Here is a 17,864-nt window from a genome sequence, read left to right on the forward strand (position 1 = left end):
GTCAAGAAGAGATGCCACACTTACAAGGCACTACACAACAAAGGACCGGCCTATTCCAACAATCAAATTAATTTCCAAAAACCTACCAGGAAACTCTGATCTGAATCCCTCTCTCTAACATACCCCAATGCATCTGCCAGACGAACAGTGGAGGCCGCTCCTTCTCCCACCCGGTGGCTAAGACTTGGCACAACCTCCCCCTGCACCTCATAGCCACACGGTCACTCCAGCAGATCAAGAAGGTCCTTAAGTCATTGATTTCCAACCAACCGAAGAATTGGCAGATTGTTCCCCCAGCGCTTCAAGACCCTCACAGGTGAGGCAGCCGCACTCAACATATCCTGATTGATAATTGGAAGATGCACCTTCTAAATGCATGTCAGGAGAATCTGTCATGGAAGCGTTTTATTTTTGACCTATGTTGGGCCACAGCTGAGCAGTTTTGAAACTGCCTGGCCAATGATTTGAATGAAGAGCATGCTCATAACCTCAACAGAGGTACAAAAGGGGGTGGTGATGGACGGAGCATCTGAATCAATCAAACACTCACACCCAGTCAAAAGATCTGGGTTTAATCCATCACCGTTCTTTAGCCCACTCTGCCACCCAAGTTCAGACATGGCCCTATGCAAATCAGTCTGACCCTGTGCCTCATGGGAACAGTCCAGCCCGAACTGCTAAGCCATATCTTCCCTGGACTGGAAACAAGCTTCCGAGGACCGGTTTCTGGCATTCCAGCCGTCTTCAGCCCGGCTTGCTTGAATCCAGTGGCAAAGTGAACAGAGCCAAACAATGTCTTCGTTTTGAATAAACTCTCGTCATCTAGCACAACTGCCAGCTGTTCAAAAGTCATGATGGTGACCTTCAAGCCAGTGTTCACGTTCCAGAATTCTCATCAATATAAGGTTACAATACTGGGCCCAGGCGGTGAACTCTGCACCGTTTGCGGAGTTTGCAGAGTTTTCTGCACTCCGCGGAGCTTGTGGAGTGCTGAAAACTCCACTTCGCATAGTGCAGCAGAATTTTTTCCCTGCTCGAGCTCGCTGACAGTAAGTTCGCAAGCTGCTGCTCGGGTAGAATTTCTACCCGATCGGCAGGAAGACCAGTGCGAATGATAATTCGCACTGCACTCTGCACCTTGTGAAACTTCGCAGAGTTCTTCTGTCACTTTGTAAAGTTCCGTGAAATATGCAGAGGCCTGTTATATACCTGTACTGGCTGAAAATCACCCTCAGGAGATATGTCTGTTGAAAGACATACATGGGTTTTTTTAACAAATGTCTTCCCGTCCCACATATACTGAGGCATTATGTTCCTTTGCAATCTCCTAACTATGAAAAAATAGAGACACCTGGACAAATGTTCAAAAGGGAAAATGTGAGAGCTAACAATGCACAAGTTGCACCTGAGTATTTGGGCATTTAAACTGGAATGTCACCTTATACCTACCATTCACAAGTTGCATGATTCCATGATATCAAGAAGGAGCTTTCTCCTGCCACTCACCAGTTCCTTAACAGAAGGAGACACATGTACATAGTTCATAGCAGGGAGAAATTCAATTTTTCAATTCAATTTCAATTTCAATCTTTATTTCGTTGCATTGCAACATAAAAGATAACAATAAAATGTACAGTTCATGGTAAAATATACAACAATATAACATTCGTTATAATGGGCACCCTAATACTGCATTACTTCTACATTTCATCAAATTTAACACGTTAGCTAGTATTTCATCAATAAAAGCACGTGATTTATAGTTTCAGTTTGGCACAGTATCAGATAAATATTAAAATGTTAAAAGCAATAGAAAAGTTAAAAAGACATTAAATTGAATTTAAGCAACCAGAATTAAAAATGCAATGCATTGGCTTTGTTCATGATTCCGAGGAGTCTGAATAGCAGCTTTCTTTAGTTTAAAATGAAAGAGATAATTTCCTTCTAACAAAATAAGTGGACAATAGAAATTTGCTAATACCGAACACGATTACTTGACTGGTGTCCATGCTTAGGATTCTGCCAGCTTCCATATGGGAAGTAGAGCCGATGTTACGGCACAAGGGGACTATCCACTTTTTCCTAGCTTTGTCATAACTGGGACAAAAAAACAGTATGTGGAAAATGTCCTCCCTTTGGTTATTGGTGCACAGGGTACAATGTTCTTTATCAGTCTTCCCCCATCTTTTCTCAGTTACTTTTATCCTTAACGTTCCATACCTAAATTTTAAATATAAAGATTTAGCCAGTGGAGGTTGAATTTCATCTAGAAATTGTTCGAATAGAGCCTCATTTTTTGCCAAAAGAAATTTTTCAGTAATAGGGCCGTGAGTTCTTGAATACACAGATTCATAATTCACGTATGACCAGAAGCTTAATTTAACAATTTTCTTGGAAGTTGGGTTTAGAGATTCAGGCTCGTTCCAAAAGTGTGATAATCCGAGCTTGGTAAGCCAGTTTTTTACATGCTTAAACCAGAAGATCTTATTATCTCTATCCAGCTCTAATACTTCCTTCAGCCCATTTCTATAGTCAGATATTTCCAGGGTTGTCCATAATCTGACCCACAACAGCAATGGTCTCAATATAGCGTGCTGATCTGTGTGTTTAATGTTAAGATCTAAGAATAGGGGTATCAGGGGGGTATTGATTGGAACTTTTAATAGTCCCCTGACAAATTTGTTTTCCAGTACTTCAAAAGTTTTTTTACATACTGGCCCCCAAATTTCTGCCCCATACAAGGAGGCGGATTGTACCTTATATCTAAAGAGCTCTATTGCAGGAGTAACTGCTTTGTTCACACTTTTGTTGTATCTCTGTGTTATTGGGAAGCAGTTTTGTTTAAACACCAATTTAGATTTTTCCAATTGTGGGCCCCATCCCATTACAGAGTCCATCAAGACCCCCAGGTAAGTGAAACTGTGCTCGTAGTCTAATCTTTGCCCATTTAACATTAGGTTCTTTTTAAAAGTTTTATGCGGGTTCAGTGCCATATATTTTGTTTTTTTTTATATTAATTTCTAATCCTTTATGGATACAGTACTGTTGGAACCTGTCTAATAGGAGCTGTAGGCCACGTGGCATTTGCGATATTAGGATTGTATCGTCCGCAAAAAGGAGGGACGCGTCGCGTTCCCCTCCCAGTCGAGGAGAATCGTTACCGCAGTTTTCCATGTAGGTTGCAATATCGTTTACATAAAGGGAGAATAGAGTAGGGGCCAGGACATAGCCCTGACGCACTCCCCTTTTTATCGGGATCGGGTCTGTGAGTTCCCCATTTGGGCCCCATCTAACCTTAGCGTAATTCTCCCGATGCAATCCTATTACAAGTTTTAATAATTCGCCATGCAGCCCTTGCCTATTCAGGGTTTCCCAAAGTAGATCTCGTGGAATGAGATCAAATGCTGCTCGTAGGTCTACAAAGGTCACATACAAGTGACCTTTGCGGATGATGACATACTTCCAATACAAGCAGCATAGCCTGAATACTTGATCAATAGTACTTGTTTTGCTTCTGAATCCCGCCTGGTATTTAGATAAAATTGACTCCTCCTCCAACCATGAATTTATTCTATTTAGAATATGCCTAGCATATATTTTCTGCGTGATATCTAAAAGGCTAATGGGGCGGTAATTTGCTGGATCACCATGATCCCCTTTTTTAAAAATGGTGATGATTTCTGCGCCATTCCAAGTATCCGGAATGTGCTCACTAGCCGCAACTATGTTAAATAAATGATTTAAATAGGGTGCCCAAACATCAATATTATACAAATACAGGTCACCAGGGATTCTGTCGAGCCCTGCCGCCTTCCCTTTCTTTATTGAAATAATTGCTGCCTCTGTTTCTTGTAGAGTAAACACTACCGGGTGAGTGCTGGCTGGTATTGTAAGCGGGGGTACATCATTTGCTGCCTCAATCGGGGTTTTGGCTGCATACAATAACGAAAAGTGCTTGACCCAAGTGTCTTCATCTAAATAGACCTCCCTGGAACCTTTCTCCCGTTTATTTTCCTTAGCTGCCAATTCCCAGAATTGTTTCTGGTCCTTGTTTTTAGCGGCTGTTAACATATTGAGCCACAATTCCTCATCCCATGAGGATTTAGCTCTTAGTATTATTTTGTTATAAGCCTTTCTTTTCTCTCTAATTGCTAACGGACTTTCCCCTTTAACAGCGTTAATCAGTGCAGTTTTGGCAAGGCGGCATTCCTTGTTATACCAAGGTTTGCCTACGGATTTTGCACTAGTCCTACCAGCACCTCTTTTAGGTTTTTTAGTAAGAATTTCTAATAATTGGCTGAAAAGGGACTTATGTAAATCGATAAATTCTTTAGGGTTGCAGCTAAGGGGGCAATATGGGTCCAGAGTATCTGCAAAAGTGCAGTAAATATTGGCCAATAGATCCTCTTTTTCTAGCACAAATGCCCATTTGACCGCCCTACGATTGTTACTAAGGACAATATTATCAGTTATGGTTGAGGTTGCTATACTATGACCTCCCTCCATGTTGTCAAGCCCCGTAACCATGCTTAGTAGAAAACTCATTTCTAAAGGGTAATGGTCGCTTTCGTATCTCTCTTTGACCTTTAGGTCGACTGTAAAGGGCCAGAGGTCAAAGGAGACGATAACGTAGTCTAATTTACTCCCATAATTGCCTCTCTTAAATGTGGGGGCTTTCGGGCTATCTGAAGGCATACGGCCATTACATGCTCTCAAGCCATGTGAGGTCAAGAACCGTGTAATTTGTAAGGCCAATGTTGTACCGGCCACCATACAATTCTCATTCAGGGCAGGTATTGCATTGGCGTTGTCCTCCTCCTCAAACAATGGGGCTATCCCTGAGATTGGTTCAAAGTTACAGTTCAAGTCTCCACATAGAATAACACCTGGCTCAGTTTTTAGTGAATCCATAAGCGATTTCAACTTCCCTATACACATGGATTCCTTGTGGGAAGATTGGGGGCTGTTATAAACATTGAATAAGTAAAACACCCTATTATCCACTGTCGTTATTTCTAGACAAAGAATGTCTGGGGAGTCGGTGTTAATCATTTTATTAACTAATTTAATGGAAACATTGACCCATACTAGGAGGCCTCCAGATGCACGACCTCTCAAGGAAGGGACAGCCTCTATTTGGTAGGTTTTATAGCCAACTCTGTGCAGTTGTACTGTGGCCCATGTTTCCTGCAACACACAGATGTCAAAAGTATTTATGTATGCATTCCAATCGGGGTCATTCAATTTTACACGCACCCCCGCAATGTTCCATGAGACGAGTGTAAATAGGGAAGATCCCTCATTCGTATCATGGGGCACGGCAGGTATAGCAACTGGTGAGCTCCTGTTCACTTCATCTGAACCTATAACAACAGAACATGTGTCCACCCTAGGACTGCTATTACCTTCTTTTCGGTGGTTGTATCCCAAAGTACACAACACATTTTCAATCCCCCCAGCATCTCTACTTTTTTGGCTCGGGGCGAATGGTAACAAGAATGAGCCCTCATTTGTCCCAGGAAACGCTACAGGTAACGCAACAGACAATCTATTTTTGTTTGTTTCATCACGAATAACGGCAGTGTATGGGCCTGGCTTCAAACAACTTAATCCTTTTTCCACATTACACTCCAGAATACATGAAACATTTTCAGTACCTCTTTTGTCTTCCGTGCTCTTTAAACATCAATCGCACTCTTCCAAGCCACTGAATGCCTCAAACCTATTTGTTAGTTCCAAGGGAGTAAATGGGATGAGATTGGACATATTACCATTTCCTCCTGGGTTGTGACTAGTTGGTACAGTGTTTCACCCATGGATCAAAGGGGGTGGGACAAGATGGTGCAAATAGGCAGGGTTCCTGGCTACTTCCATATTCGTAAATTGTGTGTTAAAGGGAATGAAGCTAGTTGGGTGTTGAGGGGGGGAATACAGTTGATCTTGGGTAAAAGTAAGTTAATGGGCGTGGCACTATACAGTTGTTTTCGTTGCCGTAAGGCCAACTCAAAATATATTGGACCGCCTTCCTGTCCCTGAAGTTTACAACTACAATGTCACCCCCTATATCCTTTGTTCTGCCACCCAGCCAAGACAGACGGCGCACATGAACTATTTCGCCATTTACATAGTTGGCTTTGGGTCTGTACAAGGACAACCAGTGCATAATCTTGTTCTTTAGCTGAAAGTAACCTTCCCGCTTGCCACTTGTCAGCTCAGGAACCCCGGTAAGCACCACTACATATGGTAGAGCTTCCGGTGGGAGTTCCATAGGTGGTATCCTTCCCTGGCCCCCTCTTACGTGACCAACCTCTTTCTCTTCAACTCTAGGCAGACTGTTTGGGGGAATAGTTGGTTCCCTAGGATGGATATTGGCTAGGGTGTCCGTAGAATTTGATGTTATGGTTGGTCTACTCTTAGATGATTGTAGTTGTTTTGGGTCAGAGCTTTTGGGCGGTTTACTAACAGAATGGGCACCTATAGTTGGGTGGTTAGGGGCAGCTGCATTAGCCACTACTATGTTGTTATCAATAGTAGAGTTAGTAGCTTTTACAACTGCTCTTTCAATAGAGAAGTACACATTGTATGTGGAGCTTTTTGGGGCTGTATTGCATTCTGGGGTCTTAGTGGCCTTTCCAGTTGCCCAAGAGCTGCCAAGTCCAACTCAATCCTCCCCAGCCTTGATTCCACTCCCTTTAGTCTATCAGATAAAGCTAACATATAGGTTCGCACAATCATTTCAATATTGTCCAATAGATTCTTCGGAGAGGTTGTCTGCGAACCTTCTTCCATTGGGGTGTGGATAATGTCAGACAATGTGATTGATGGGGAAGGTGGTATTGTGGATTTTGACGGGGTTAAGGCAGTTGCCGTTGTTTGCTTGCTAGCTGACTTTCCCAAGGTCATAGTAGTAGCAAGACTAGTCTTCTTACCAAAATCCGAGTGGCTTGGCTTGGACTTACTTGTGTCCATTTTTGTCCGCCTCCTTTTAGGGGGTGGGGGCCCATGTACTTTATTTGCCAATGTCCTCTGGTGTTTCCCTCTTACTACCTTTCCCGGCCTGATTGTGGGGGAAATCAGAATTGCTGCGGGGTTGGGTGTACTGGGAGGATCTTGGGCCTCAATTTGTGACTCGGCCCAAGTTTGCGTTGGTGAAATGGCAGGAGCTAGGCATTCCTTAAGCAGTAGAGGCACACTGGCAGTTGGAGATAAGTTATCTGTCAGAATGTTATTCGCTTCATTGTCCAAGGTGACAGAGTAAATGGGCTCGGACAGTGTCCTATTTTTAATGCGTTCAATTGAACGACGCCGATCCGCCCGCTTCTCAGCAAGTAGTAGTTCTTTATTTCCCTCAGGAGCAGCCTTGGGAAAATAGTCATCCAGTGTTCTGTTTAAAATGCTCCCAGATTTATCCAAGCCGGTAATGGCAGCGCTAACAGCGGCAGTAGCCATCATGCAGTTTCACAAGAATAGGGATAGTGAAATAGTTTTACTTACTCAGGGATTTGATCAGGGCCTCGTGCCCAGCCCAGTCTCTTCTGGCCTCTGAGGGCCTAGGAGGGCCCGCCCTTTGCCCGGGCTTCGCCCCGGGCGTCCCGCTCGCGTCCCGCGTTGCGGGCAGAGTCCCGCTTTGTAGCGCCGCCTGGCGCTGGGTGATGACGCGCTCCAATGCGCGTTAGCAGTGCCCCCTGGGGAGGCGAGTTCCTTCAACCTGCGACGCTGTTGTTCCTAGCGTCTCAGCAGGGAGGAACCGGCGGGTGGAAGCAGCCAGGCACGGGGGTCTTCACAAAATGCAGGCGAGTTTCAATTCCCTCAGGAAAGTGTCCACACACCCGTCTTTACTTCAGCAGCAGTTCACCCCACTGGTCGGGCGGAGTCCCGCTTTGTAGCGCCGCCTGGTGCTGGGTGATGACGCGCTCCAATGCGCGTTAGCAGTGCCCCCTGGGGAGGCGAGTTCCTTCAACCTGCGACGCTGTTGTTCCTAGCGTCTCGGCAGGGAGGAACCGGCGGGTGGAAGCAGCCAGGCACGGGGGTCTTCACAAAATGCAGGCGAGTTTCAATTCCCTCAGGAAAGCGTCCACGCACCCGTCTTTACTTCAGCAGCAGTTCACCCCACTGGTCGGGCGGAGTCCCGCTTTGTAGCGCCGCCTGGCGCTGGGTGATGACGCGCTCCAATGCGCGTTAGCAGTGCCCCCTGGGGAGGCGAGTTCCTTCAACCTGCGACGCTGTTGTTCCTAGCGTCTCGGCAGGGAGGAACAGGCGGGTGGAAGCAGCCAGGCACGGGGGTCTTCACAAAATGCAGGCGAGTTTCAATTCCCTCAGGAAAGCGTCCACGCACCCGTCTTTACTTCAGCAGCAGTTCACCCCACTGGTCGGGCGGAGTCCCGCTTTGTAGCGCCGCCTGGCGCTGGGTGATGACGTGCTCCAATGCGCGTTAGCAGTGCCCCCTGGGGAGGCGAGTTCCTTCAACCTGCGATGCTGTTGTTCCTAGCGTCTCGGCAGGGAGGAACCAGTGGGTGGAAGCAGCCAGGCACGGGGGTCTTCACAAAATGCAGGCGAGTTTCAATTCCCTCAGGAAAGCATCCACGCACCCGTCTTTACTTCAGCAGCAGTTCACCCCACTGGTCGGGCGGAGTCCCGCTTTGTAGCGCCGCCTGGCGCTGGGTGATGACGCACTCCAATGCGCGTTAGCAGTGCCCCCTGGGGAGGCGAGTTCCTTCAACCTGCGACGCTGTTGTTCCTAGCGTCTCGGCAGGGAGGAACCGGCGGGTGGAAGCAGCCAGGCACGGGGGTCTTCACAAAATGCAGGCGAGTTTCAATTCCCTCAGGAAAGCGTCCACGCACCCGTCTTTACTTCAGCAGCAATTCACCTTCCAGGGATCCATGACCAACAAATTCACTTCTCACATCCCACCACCAGTAACAAGCAGTACCAACTGGGCAATTGGTTGCCAACTCTTCCAACAGTTTTTCTATTCCCCCAAAAAGTATGACTGTTGCATAGATCATTTCCAATATATATTTACTGAAATGACATCACATCCTTACTTCCGCAAGCATTCCATCCCAAATAGTAGAGATTATAGCTTGCCCATTGTATCTTGGCACTGTTATACACATTTTAGGTTTCTATTATGTAGTGCTTTGAATCAACATAGTGTAGTCTTACCATTTAATATAATGATGCACAGCATGACACTTACATCAACACAAAACCAATGCAGCAAACCACTTCATGGGAAATCCAACCAATTTGCACCATTTTGGCCTTCGTGAACTGTTTACAACCAACAACTGACATTTTAGTGACCCTTCTTTCGCAAAAATGTTAGTAATTACTGAACAAGCAAAGTAAACCCATGGGCGAGTAGAAAATTCCTTCATTAATTTGGAAGCAGTTTCCAAATCCAGTTTCCTGGAATCCCACCCACAATCAGTGCTTTAAATGGTGTACAGAAGGTGGGCAGTCTCTAAAATATACATGACTAAAGAAGCAAAACTAGGATTTTTTTCCAAGAGGAATGGCCTATGTATTTAAGGGTGAGACTTAAAACATAACAACTTAAATCCTATGCTTCACACAGTGTGCACTCTCATAATTATTGTGGTGTCTCTCTGCGTTTTCTAGTATTGCATCCAGCCAAAAAGCTCGACAAGGTGCATAGGCCTAAAACAAGCCAGACCGATTTGCTTTGACAATGTTTTTTAGCAGTATCAATTACAAAAGTAATAATGATTTTGTTGTTAATAATTAGAACTGAAAATGTTTCTAATAGGAAAATAAAATCGAGACTGTAATTTAAACAATATTGAGGTCTGCAGAAGGGGTTGTGATTTTTAGTGTACAAAGTACAGTATTGGCTGACGAAAAACAGACCACTCCCAACTAGCATCAATGGCAGAATTTTGAGTGTGAGAAGGGTGGGGTGGATAGGGTCTCGGCCTAAGAACATGGTAGGTGATTTGGTAATTGTCAATTTTAAGGATAGGCAGGTCGTTCCATATTTGCGTAGCTGGGAGCCACAAAGAGGAGATGGGCAAATAAAAACACGAGAACTGTATAATTTCTACCCCCGTACCGCATATACGTTGAACTCTGCTTATCATCATTAACAAAGGACAGAACGCTATAGCCAAGATGCAGTCTATTTGCCCCACTTCTCCGGTTTATAACCGGTTAATGTACTTTTGTTCCTGTTTTTAATTGTAAAAATCTCTTTTAATGTAATATCTTTTGCGCAATCTTGTGTATATTTTAATGTAATGAATTTTGCATTCTGTATGCTTTTATGGTTATCGATTGTAACCGAATAAAGTACCTTTGACTATAGCAGTGTGTCTCAGTCATGTTTTCCTCACAACACTTTCACCTGGTGTCCAGTGGCGTAGCTGGGGGGGGACACTCTTTTTGGGGGCAGCGTAAGTGGGCAAGTCGTGTCTGTTGACTACCACCATCCCCCCCACGAGAACAAGCAGTCCACCACCACACCACTCACCTGGAACAAGTCAGCCACCACCCCCCATACACACTCTTACCTGCAGCAGGCAGAAAACGTAGGTGCCGCCCGGGTGGCAGTAGGTCTAGCTGCACCATTTCTGGAGTCTCCCACTCTTAGACTTAAACAGCTTTTCTTCCCACATCTTTCTGAAATCTTTCTGCATATTTCACATGTCCTCTCAAGTACCCTCTTCTCTCTCCTTCTGCACATACTTCTGTTCATCTCCACCTCTTCACTATCGTGCAAACACAGAACCCACAAACTCTTCTACAAGCAAGGCATTGTGTTCCCCTTTGGCACTGTCATTTTGTAGACAGTTGTACACTTCCTTCATATAGTCCCATAGAATCATAGTCAGAAGTAGCCCATATGTCTCCCTCCATCGCTCAGTGAGGTCTGTAGAGAGGCCAAGGGCTGGATCTGCATGACGTTTGACCACCTTTTTGACCCACGGACAGGCCCAGTGCTAAACTCACACTGCACTCAGCCCCAGCTCCAAAGCTATCACACCTGCCCAGTCGTGAACACCAGTCCACAGCTGGTATTTACCCTGACACTTGGAGGCGACTCAGTTGTCAAAATGCCCTACTCAAGAGTCATATGTTGCATAAAAAATACAAAGTACAATCAACATCTGGAAAAAGAACAAATACTTATAGGGAATGCAAGATGAAGTAAAATGTGAACTGTAAAGGGGGCTGCATCATTTCAAAGTTTAGTTAAAGAAAGTTAACGTTTTAAGATGTTTATCATAGGTGATAATCGCGGCTATTCAGATAAGCTATGCATAGAAAATAAATCATGCCGGAACTTGAAGACGCCGCATCAATTAACAGGCTGCACACAAACTAGAAAATAGCATTCTATTGAAAGGGGCTTCTTTGCAAACGAGCTGCTGATTAGATCTCTCACCTGATTCAAGGCAGTGTGCTCCTGAAGAGACACCAGCTGTTGGAGGCAAGTCGGCTGCGAACGTGCCTGTGTGCTGCCAACAGCAACATAGGTCTGTTATGTTATGTTATGTTAAAAATAATTTGTTAAGCGCACTGCCACCGATTGGTTTCCTGGTGCTAATAAGAGACAGAGAGCGAAGCCTGAGGTCATGGAGTATGCTGGGATTATTGATATGCTTGTCTGAAGAGCCAGGTCTTTAATGCTTTGGTAAATGACATGAGATCGGGACAAGTCCGGATCTCAAGGGGGAAGGTGTTCCACAGACGGGGTGCCAAAACATCAAATCTGCAGCCCCCAGCACGCTTGCGTTTAAAAGCAGGTATCTGGAGGAGGGCCAGATGGGCTGAGCGCAGATTGCGGGAAGGAATATGTTTCGTGATGAGTTTATCAATAAATTTAGGACTTTTGCAGTGGAGGGATTTAAAAATCATGCATCCAGTTTTGAAGGAGCAACGTTGGGCCATGGGGAGCCCGTGGAGGTTCCTAAGCAATGGAGTGGCTGATTGCCATCTTGGTTGCTCCGTAATCCATCTAGCCGCGTAGTTCTGCACCATTTGAAGGCGCCTCAAAAGATATTGGGGTAGGCCTAAATAGATGGAGTTTGCATAATCCAGGTGGGAGAGCACTGTGGCGATCACCACCTGGATGATGGCCTCTGGGGTGAAAAAGCATCGCACCTTCCAGATTTGTCTGAGCTGGAAAAAGCACTTGGAGACCACCTGACCCACTTGCGCTTTTAGTGAGAGATCACTATTCAGGGGGACTCCAATGTCTCCATGTGTTATGAAACAAAACATCTCTCAAATCTGAGCAATTAAAAAGGCAAGATGAAAAAAGAATCCTTAAATGCACAACATTTTCAAATGCAAAGAGCCATCAACCATCTTATGAAGGACCCCAGTCATCTTGTAGGCCTAAGGTGAGGATTGTTGTGTCCTATTTTTTTGTTTGCATCCGGACAGCCAGCAGAAGGACATACTCACACTAATTTTGCTGCAGGTATCGTCTGGGTAAAAAGGCAACAGATGTCTTTGTTTGAATCTGTTCGGGGAATGAATCAATCTTAAAATATCTTCAAACAAATCCCACAAATGGGGAACAGACATAGGGACCTGCCTCTAATGGCCTGTGGACATCTACAAAAAGGTACCGGTACTCGAGATATCTAAGGATCACAGTCCTGATGAAGACCTCTATTGCATCACTATCCACCCACAATGAGAAACAGTAACACATCTAGAAAATGGGCTCATGTGAAAAAACGAATCCTCTATAGGTATTCAATAACTCTTAGCAGAACCAAGTGATTTCAGCTTGCAAAGCTAACAAGTGTTAAAGGCTGTGGGTTCCCCTTAATGGGTCCATTAAATTTGAAAAGGATGGACCTTTAATGTTTCATTTGGAATTTTACATCGGGGGCCAGGCTACAACTGAACTTGCCTACTATATGTTAATGGAGACCAAAACCTGTAGCTACTCCTGCCTCTTGTTGGGGACACCGTATCAGTACTTGTTAGACCTCGGGCATTGTGCAGAATCGAATACACTGGAGGATGTGTGCTCAGCTTATTGACTCCTTGTGCCAATGAAGCAGGGTAGCGCAGCAATGTTGATTTATTTATTGTTATACCCCAAGTTTCAAATTGCTCCTTAGCATCCAAGATTTGATTTACTATTTTTTCTGATTTCCATGACGATAACTATGCTTCTGTGAGTGGATTATGTATATTTGGCACTAACCTGACCTGTTTCAATAAACTGTAATGTTCTCACCTCTCCTAGAAGCCTCATAATATTGCCTCTTTTTAATATATCTTGTTTTCCTCTTGACGTGTATAGCGGTATTAATGTAATTTGCCACTGGTCACTAGAACTGTTTCTTTTAACCCCGTCCACGCTCATGACGAGCTGGGCTCGTCATGAAGTAGCCTCCTGCCAGGATGATGCCGAGCCCAGCTCGTCATGAACAATGGGATTTTGAAAATTCCAGCACAGTAGTAAAATATCGTTAGCAGCGATGGTGTTAAGGAGGCATGTTCAGAAGATTCTTCTCTTCCTTGATTCTGCGTTGGAGTATTATGTTTTGTTTGGCCCTGATTGTAGGAGGGATTTTTTCCTTTAGCTTTCTCTTCAGGCTGTATATTGGTTGGTGTGCAATGAGGCTCGTATTGGTTGTTCTACTAGAGGACACGTGATCACTATTTCTTTATCCACGCTTGCAGTTACTGTGCGTTTGTTAGTGTTATATTTCTTACAGCAATTGCTTATTAGGACTACTGGTGGATTGTTTTTAGTAATTCTTCTTTCCATTTGTTTCTGTTCCGAACATTTACAAAATTGTATCTCAGGGCATTTGATGTGATCTTGCCCTATTGAAATTTCTGTTAATGTGTCCTGTTTTCTGTCTGTCGTCAATATCTCCGTTTGCAAACTGTCTAAATGTCCACCCTTTTTGTTTATTTTTTCATTTGTATCGCTTTCTTTCGAAAACAAAACTAATTTCACTTGGGTGAGTTTGTCTTTACCCTGCTGACTGACATGCCAGATTTTCACATTATTTTCATTAACCTTACTTTCTGTAGAATTAGAGCCAGGGTGCCTGGTGCCATCCGACAAATGATCTACCAAAGTACACTGTCCTTTAGTGGTATATAATACTGGAAGAGATTGCTTTTGTTTCAGGCGCTAAATAATGGGTAACACATATTGAGCTCTCCATCATTTCGTATAGGGCCATTTGTGTTCTGCCTTCCTTTTCTAGCACTTGCCTTTTTGTAAAGACTTGAGTAAGAACCGATTTATGTTTCGTCACAATGGATTCTTCAGCACTATTTAATAAGAGGATCAATGACCTGTCATTTTGAATTTCCTGTATATTTTCAGAAATTCGCTCCTTCGACTGCCCAACCTGTTGCTTACAAATGTCTTTTTTTGTTAGATATCCTATTAGCTGTAGTTGCTCTTACTTATCTTCCGGCAGGTTTTTCTCTATTATTGGCAGTAGTGTGCACCCTGTCCAAGTAGGGACTCTCGCTCTAGTCAGGTTAAGAGAGTCACACAGCTAACATAACCCCTGCTCACTCCCTTGGTAGCTTGGCACAAGCAGTCAGGCTTATTTCAGAGGCAACGTGTAAAGTATCGGTACGTAGGTGTACTTGCCAGGTCGACAGAGCAGTTAAATACTGCGCACAAACGCTTTGTAATTGCAGGCCTGAGTCACATTTGGAGGGCTACTCATGTGAGTGACACAATCAGTGTGGCAGGCCCATTATTAGCATTTGGTTTACAGGCCCTTGGCATACGTGGTGCACTGTACAAGGGACTTACCAGTAAATAAAACATGCTAATCATGGAGAAAACAAATGCCATTACATTTTAGACATGGAGTACATGCACTTTAGCAGTGGTAAAGTGAGCAGAGTCCTAAAACCAGCCAAAACGAAGTTCAGCACAGTGAAAAACAGGAGATCGGAAGCAAAAAGAGAGCGGAAACCATGCCAAAAGATGCAACGTCGGACACTCCCCTTCCCTATTCTTTCAGTTACCTTGCCTTTCTTACAAAAACATGTCAAAGTTGAAATTCCCTCTCCAAAGTTTGGTCCTCCAATTCCACTTCCAGTTTGTTCATACGCAGTTTAATGGCAGAAGCTCAGTCGGCAGAGGTTCTGCTGCTGGTTTGGGAGGATGCATGGAAGAGTGAAAGTTCTTTGTATCTGCCTTGTCTCTACTTCTTCCCCATTTAAAGGATCTTTCTCAAACCCTTCCATGACTTGATTCATCTTCTCTATTGGGTTTAACCCCTTCCATGCGGCCGCGATTCTGTGCCTGTGTGGCAGAATCGTGAGTGGGCGGGTTTATGACGGCCCCCAGCCGTCATCAGCACACGAGCACCGTAGTGCATGACGGCTGGGGGCCGTCATCAGCATGGAAGGGGTTAAAGATATTCTTAAACTGTTGATTCTTTGCCATAGGGAAATAAAGGTAAAGAGACAGTGGGGGAACCCTAATGGGGAAATGGAAAAGGCACAGCGGGGTAAAATTGGAAAACAAGAGGGATAGCAAATGGTAAGAAGCTTAGAGAAACACGGGGGAGAATAACTCTCATCATGTTACTTTCTCCAGATGGAAACTGAAAACATGTATTTATAATGGAGGCCAAAAGCCAGACGTTGCCAGTCTGTATCACAGCTTGTAAATTGTCAACATGGTCGAAATGGAGACAGTGTAAAGGAAATCAACATTCAACAGAGAAAATGGCTGTGAATGGGGAACTAAGGTGGGAGAGGAGTGAGAGGAATGAGGGGCACTGACTCCAAATAAACATCTTTATCTGCTGGAAGGAGAAGTGAGTGGTACTGGGTTGGAGGCAAAGCAGGCTGTTGTGGTTTAGGAAATGTAGGCCCTAATTTTTATTTTGTCAGACGGGGTTAAATTACTCTGTTGTCCTGATAGAGTCCCCACTTACCAAATTTAAAATAATATCTGCAGGTCTAGCGGATTTACCTAGCATGGGCAGAACCCACTGTCAATACATTGTAATTTTGCCGAATGACTTTACAGCAAACCTACAAAGTATTTTTTTTTTAACGAAATCCTTAAACATTTACCGCCAGGTATTTCTGGACATTGAAATACAGCTATATGTCTGCCCATCTAAATTAGGTAGGTGGCCATGCAGCCAAACCTTTGACCACAGTGGAAATGGTGTAGACTCTGTCATTGTCAAACTTTGGTCTGCTCAAACTTAACCCCTTGCGTGCTTATGACGAGCCCAGCTCGTCATGAGGCACAGTGAAGCTGTGCTCATGGCGGGATGGGTTTGTCTTAACGGCCGCGGCCGGCCCCCATGAAATTGATTCCCCGCCTGTGCGGGAGAATCAATGAGTGGGCGGAGTCGTGACGAGCCTAGCACGTCAGGAGCACAGCTCCATTGTGCCTCATGACGAGCTGGGCTCGTCACAAGCAACTCGGCGCCGGGGCCCCCTCGCGCCGTGGGGAATTACCCTTGTGGCGAAGGGGTTAAATCAGGCGGGACGACCATAGTCTTGGCATGGAGGGAACTGCATCACGATTGCGACGGAGTTCCCTTTCCGACAAGATCTAAATTGGGCCCTTAATTGTTAAACTAGAGGGACAAGAGGCCTCAATCATGTGATAAGCTGTGCCTAAGGTCTCACAAAATCTTTAAGTTAGAGCATTGAAGTAAACAGATTACTGCGAGGAATGTCAGGTTTACCCTCCATAGTTCAGCACAAGAATCAAGGCCTTCTTCAAGGAATATTACCTGCTGTATAAGAACAAAAGCAAAACAAAAAATACAGTTTATAAATAGGTTTAAATTGCCAAAAACCTTAGGGTAAAAAGATATATCTTAATGATTAAAATAACACAAAACGGTCTAACCTTGAATGTTGGGATCAAGCATTGTAGAAAGAATAAAAAGTAAAACTTTTAGAAAGCAAAGTACTAAAATGATTCAAATGGGTGCGGTTGACCAGGTCTAATGCATCTTCTATGGCTGTCTGTCAACGAAGTAAGGACCGGCAAGGCTGAACGGTTCATCCTGGTCAAGACTTTTTGTTTCTGACTTTGTCAATTGCCTAGATATCAAAATCCACTGGAGGAGCACGGCAGAAGCTGTTGCAAGCCATGCTCCACAGGGGTTGGGTATATAAATTGAAAGTTCCAGTTCAAAGATTGTCTCATGCTCATGAAAACTCAGAATCGGACAACACTTGGAATCATAGATGCCGGAGATGCTTCATCTTCACGCACACATTGGTGTCAATTGCCATTCTTACAGCATGCCTTCTGACTGAGAAGTTGAAATTTGTCACCAGTGCAAGGCTGGGAGCTGCAGACGGGTACGGTTGCATGAAATTATATAGCTACTGGCCCTTGACCCTTGATTCTCACAGAAAATTCTCAAGGTGAGATTTACCAAGGTCGTTCATCCGGTGGGTAGTCTCTGCATCTTGTCTCAGTCCTCTTGAAATGGAAAAGTTTGTAAGTCTACCTTTTCAGGACTTCTTCCATAAATTCTTCCCTGGTGTTCTAAAGGTTTTCACACTTCCAGAAACTGCATGTCACAAATTCAGGTAAACAAACAGTTTTTCCCCTGTCCTGTTACCACTGATCTTGCTGATTTACTTTCAGATAGATGCAGTGGTCTTTGTTCCCTGAATCTTCCAGAATCATCTTCCTAGAAAAAGCGTTCTACAAAAGAAAATCTGGCCCTCTTGGCCTTGTGGATAAGTATAAAAGGAAAGCTGCATTTTTTTTTTTAGTTTTATATAGCACAAACTTGACCCAAAGGTATCAGAGCACTTTACATGAGCGCCAGTTGCATTACATACAGACACATTCATTTTGGGAGGCACAGGGAGATTAAGTGATTTGCCCAGAATCACAGGA

The sequence above is a fragment of the Lissotriton vulgaris genome, chromosome 7 (genome assembly GCF_964263255.1).
Source record: "Lissotriton vulgaris chromosome 7, aLisVul1.2, whole genome shotgun sequence".
Classification (NCBI taxonomy): Eukaryota; Metazoa; Chordata; class Amphibia; order Caudata; family Salamandridae; genus Lissotriton; species Lissotriton vulgaris.